Below are 6,000 nucleotides of genomic sequence, written 5' to 3' on the forward strand. Positions count from 1 at the left end.
CCTTTCCGACCTGTAAGGTTGTTCCCTTGTACTATAAAAGGGGACAGACCCTCCACCTCTAGGGAGGAGGCCGAGACACCCACCCTCTTACACTCTTAAGTTGTCCACACTCTCTCACACTTAGCGCTCATCTGAGCTCCTGCCACTATCTTCCATCGAGACGAGAACAAGGCCAGGACTCTGGCACCCCCTCTCATCCTCCTCTCGTTTGTACCCCCACTGCAAACTTTGAGCACCTGGGCTCAGGAATAAAGTCGACCAACCAACCCTAACTGGACGTAGGGCGTGTTGCCCGAACCAGTATACATTCTGTGTCATTGTGTGCTAGGCCACATCCGATCTAACGCACGGCAACTACAAATATTTACTTGTCGGCCAAATTTCGCACCAACAAGTAGCATCTATAATTTGAGCAGGGTGCAGAGGCTCTTCTTCTTCCAGATCTTCAGCAGCTTGAATTAAATTATCAATGCCTCCCATATCATCATCAATAGGCATATTTAAATCAATATCAAGAGCATTGCCATTGACGGCAAGATCATTAATCTCGAGAAAGTCATTCATAGGAGCTTGAGCAGGAAGTTGAGGTTTTTGCTCATTTTGCTGAGGCCCTTGAGGGTTCGCTGGAGGCCCAATAAAAGGAGCATCAGGCTGAGCTTTAGGCCCATCTAGCCAAAGGCCTCATTGGGGTGCAGGCCCAAAATTAGCATTTAAATGTTGATTAGGAGCTTCATTAGGGGGTGCAGCATTGGAAGGCTATCCATAACCAAAAAAATCAAACAAATTGGGCTCCACACCATCAGGTGGTTGATCTTCATTTGCAGGGCACCACCTAGCATTTTATATTGCAGGATTTCAAATTGAGCTATCCATGAATCACCTTCAAAATCTTCCCCCTCTGAACATACAATAAACCAAGGAATCCTAAATAAATCCACTACTCGGGCTTTCACCACTATTCGGGCTAGGTTATGTGGATCTTCTTCCCAAACCAGGAGTTTACCAAATGCAGAAATAGTTTTCTCAATGTCAGCTCTAGACCAAAAATAAATATTAAAACCAAGCAACATCAACCAAACATCACAGTTCATGGTGATTGTTTTGTTGTTCCAACCCCTAATATGCTCAGTAAAAGAAATCATATATTGAACATAATCATGTGGACTTCCCCCAATCAAGAAGTCTCTGTCATGCACAAAATTGAACCGCACAAAATTGACCATAGGGGCAAGGTTGGATGGACTGAAACCCCACCCTACACCGATTGTGAAGGAAATCATCAAGTAGGTCTCTGATGGATTGGAAAGATACCTGCTGCTGGGGAAGAGGTTCAATGTTGACAATTGCGACATCACAGTTGCGGCAACGAGGACCCCCAAGAACCACACGTGCCATGGGCTTCCGGAATCCAACAAGCCGATGATGAGATCCTCTTGGCAAGAAGGGATCAGAACCAACAAAACGGTAAGCCATGAGGCTGCTACTGGGGAAGAGGTTCAATGTTGACAATTGCGACATCACAGTTGCGGCAACGAGGACCCCCAAGAACCACCCGTGCCATGGGCTTCCGGAATCCAACAAGCCGATGATGAGATCCTCTTGGCAAGAAGGGATCAGAACCAACAAAACGGTAAGCCATGAGGGCTTCTTGATAATCTTTCAGTTGTTGCTTAAAGGCACTGGGGTTTTCTGAAGCCGTAGGTGAGGGGTTGGGGGACTGAAAGAGATGAGGGGTGGAGCTCAGAGGGTTGGGGCTCTGAGGATCGAACTATAGGGAAAGCAGGAGAAGCACAAGGGGGACAATGCAAAGCACCTGGCTGAAATGGTGGTGACGATGGCTCCAATGCCAGCTGGGGAGATGAAGCAGCAAGCTCTTTGGAGTGAACAGAGTCTTTCCAAGTTATTGTAATCGGTGGCTCGGAGACATTGATACCGTGAACTTGGCGACCTAGCTCTTGAAGTAAACTGTAAACTGGGGTTGAGCATGTACTAGGCCCACCTTCCAGGGACATTGACTTAGCAAACCAGCTGTTGACTTTGAAATTAGACCAGTGTGCCGGCTGAAATGCAATTGAGAAGCTCCTGTCGTTGGAGAGGCCCGGGAATCGAGGTGGGAAATGACAATGGGCCGCAATGTGGTCCAGCCAGAAGCAGAGAGAACATCTAACAGGCCGAGTGTAACTTGGCCGAGAGTGTGTAGAGGACAAGTAACGCGTGCAAAGGGAACGACCTTCAGAAGGAGAAACTGCTGCATTTGGCGCTAGACCTGAATGCCTTGCACTTACTGTCCTTGGATGCCAATCATGATTGCACCCCAAATTAAGAGTCAAATCAATGTTTGAAACTGACGAATTCAAAATTGGTGAACGTGAAGAAACCATATTCTTCATAAGAACCCAAGAACGACGAACACAAATTGGATGAACACCTTAAGCATGATGATTGCCCAGATGGCTGAACACTGAAGATGAATCAGAGAGGTCATGATTCTATAAAACTGCTCTAGAATGCCTGATAGAAATAGCATTAGCCCTAGTTAAAGGTCTATCAGGGGATGTATCTGCATGAATTGGCTTCCACTGACTGATTTTCTTAGGCCCAACAAATTGCCAAGGAAAATGAATACCCTGAGCCTTTGTAATCACTTTTTTAGCAAGATTCATCCCATGATCATTACAAAGGTTGAACACCACTTTGAAGTCTTTAGATTGAAAGAAACCTAGTTGATAGATCAACAGACCAACTTTTTTGGAAGAAACTTTGAATTTGAAAATCCAATCATGAACTTCCAGAGGAACAAAGTGAGAAGCAAAACCTCCAATGATCGATTGAAGAAGAAACCCAACAGAGTCTTCAGACAACTTAAACTCGGAGCGAGGGAAAGCAGCAAGCAACTAGAAACCTTGACCTTCAGCAGAAGAGACCTTGGCACCAAGAAGGGAGTGTACCTTCACAGCGAAAACAAGACTCAGATGTAGGTCAGCATTTGAAACCATGCTTGCATAGAGGCAAAGAGCCGTGAAGAAGAACCAGGAAAAGGTGGACACTGGGATTGAGGGATCACCAGCGGGTGAGAGTAAGAGGAGAGGAGAAGGTGGATGCTAGGATCGGGTGATCACCAGTAGGAGAGGGACCTAGAGATCACCGGCGGGGGGAGAACCCGGCCGTCGCCTGCACCCTTCCATGAGATCACCAAATTTCTCGAACGCATTCCGAAGGCTCTCTTCGGCCGCACGGAACGAGAGACTGTGGACGTACAGCCTGGTAGCGGTGCCATGGGAGGCACTCAGCGGCTGGAGGCAGGCAGTGGTGGTGGACTGATGATGCTGGTTGCGGACAACACCAGAGGCGGCGGTTGGACGAATTGTGCGCGAGAGGCAGGGCGCGGCAGTGAAGCTGAAGGTTCTATTCTGCTCCATTGAAACTCCTACATTTAGAATGCGTGTACAGTTGACTTTTTAGATGTTGGCTATCTTAATGCTACAATAATTTATTCAGATTAGAGATATCAGCATCCACAAACAATAGACACGACTTGACCAAAATTCAACTTGTGGGCAAATCTAATGTAGCTATTTCATTAATCTTATTGTTTGATTATTGTCAGCTAACTGTTGTGACATGTTACATGTGCAGAGCTTGCTGCAAGGAGGGGCCGACACGTCCTCCAGCACGATCGAGTGGGTGATGGCCCTCTTGTTCAACACCCCGGATGTGCTCAGGAAAGCAACAGTCGAGATCCACTCCGTCATTGGCACATCTCGACTACTACAGGAGTCCAACCTCGCGCGGACTCTGTCGGTGTTTTATACCCGGCAACCTACCGAGGGGGTACCTGAGGTAGTAGATTGATTTGTGGAGGATCGTCGGATCTGAAACTCGAAGGTAGAAGTGAGGATACAAGACACAGATTTATACAGGTCCGGGCCGCTAGAGTAGCGTAATACCCTACGTCCTGTTTGGGTTGTTGTATATTGCACCCTGCGCTTGGGTGTTGAGTAGCCTAGTTGTTGGCTACTAATGGTGGTTCTGAGCTGAGGTGCCGATCTAGGTACTCCTGCCCTCCTTTATATACTCCAGGGGGTAGGATTACTAGTCGGTTACAAGGAGGAATCCTAGTAGGATTACATGCTATGAGTCCTAGTAGGATTACGGTGGAATCCTAGTAGGAGTCCGTCTTCTTCCTTCCTTGCAGGTACTAGGGATTTATCCTCGACAGCATCTAGACATCAATCATCTACAGCTATAGCACCACCACATAACTCCTCTTAGCCAGGCGGTGAAGGCCAGATGCGGCAGATGACGGCAAATCCATGCAGTGACAGGGAATCGCGCGGCAAACAATCAACAACACAGCAGCGGGATAGTAGGTTAGCGGTGAGGATGGAGCACAAGAGAGTTGGTGAGGAAGTAGCGACAGAGCAGGGAGACGATGGGGGTGCATTGTAGGGGCCAGCAACGAAGTGTGCAGCAACATCAAAACGAGTCAATGAGGGAACTGCGCGATGGTTCCCTAACCGGTGAGATCAAAAGAACAAGCACAATACTTGGGCTTAGGGATAAGAATGACATGCTAATCAATTTTTTAAGCGGGACCTGCATCAAACAAAAACCCACGTTATAAAAGAAACAAACGACAAAGATAAAAAGGGGAGAGAAAATTATATTCAATAATTTAGCAATTCAATTTGGTAAAGATCTAATTGAAAATTGACAACCAACATCAAATTATCACCTAAGTTTTGCACCATGTGTATTAGAATGTGTGGTGCTTTTTTCCTCCCGTGCGCGTTGCACGGGCATATTTGCTAGTAAGTTATAAAGTTTGTTATCATCTAGAACATGGAATTGGAATCTCTTCATTAGACTTGAGCATTTTCTGGGCTCGATTGGGCCTGCAGGAAGCCCAGTTTGTTTTGGGTACAGAATATGTGGGATGGGCATGTCAAAATCCAACTGGATGGCAAAATTTTGGGCTCACGTCGGACAGGACCAGCTGTTACTTTTTTTTCTTAGCGGGGCGTGGACCCGAGATGTTTTGGGCCCGCTGTTTTCCTCTTCACTCTTCATCTTAGCGCCCGGGGGCGGACGTGGAGTCTATCTGAAGGCTAAAAATGCGAACGAGAGAAGAGGAGAAAATTAGCCGACTATATTAATTATTGCTCCCTCCATTTTTATTTATAATAAGCGCACACACATATTAAAATTTAAAGTTTACAATATTTAATTAATAATTTAATTATTATTATTTTTATAATGTAAACATGGTTGGATTCATAATTAAATATACTCTAAAATGATTATAAGTTTATAACCATAAATAATATAATATAAGATAAATGAATGGTCAAGTGTTATTTGGAAAATCATGCCAAGTTATACAATACCTTATAAATATAGATAGAGAGAGTATATTTTCTTTATGATCCCTGTGTTTGAAATTTCATGCTCCAAACATGACCGAACCGAACAGACAAAAAAGTGGAACGAAATAAAAAGCTTAGGAGATACTCCCTCCGTCCCAAAATAACAAGTTGTTTTAGAAATTTTAGAACAGATTAACAAGAAGGTAAAATGACCTTGTTTGCCCCTATTCATTAGTCATATTTGGTGCTAATTGACAACTACATGTGCACATGCACATACCATATAGAGTAAAACGACTTGTTTTTTTGACAAATTTTGAATCCTAGAATGACATGTTTTTTGGATGAAGGGAGTACTTTGTACGTTCAACATTTAGTGGAACCTTATTTGAATTTGTGAATGAACCATGAGACTATTTCACCATTTTTTCCCTTTTCTGAATTTGTGAACCTATTTCATATTTGTTTTTTGTAAATCAGCAGAGGAGTCCCCAACCTTTTTATTTCGTTCTGAATGTTCCATAGCCCTTTCGTTGTAAAATATCCCCAACAAATATGGAATAATGGATGGCCGGATACATGCCCTATGCGGGGGGGGGGGGGGGGGGGGGGGGGAAAAAAAAAAAAACCCCCT

This window comes from Setaria italica, chromosome III (assembly GCF_000263155.2).
Source record: "Setaria italica strain Yugu1 chromosome III, Setaria_italica_v2.0, whole genome shotgun sequence".
Lineage (NCBI taxonomy): Eukaryota > Viridiplantae > Streptophyta > Magnoliopsida > Poales > Poaceae > Setaria > Setaria italica.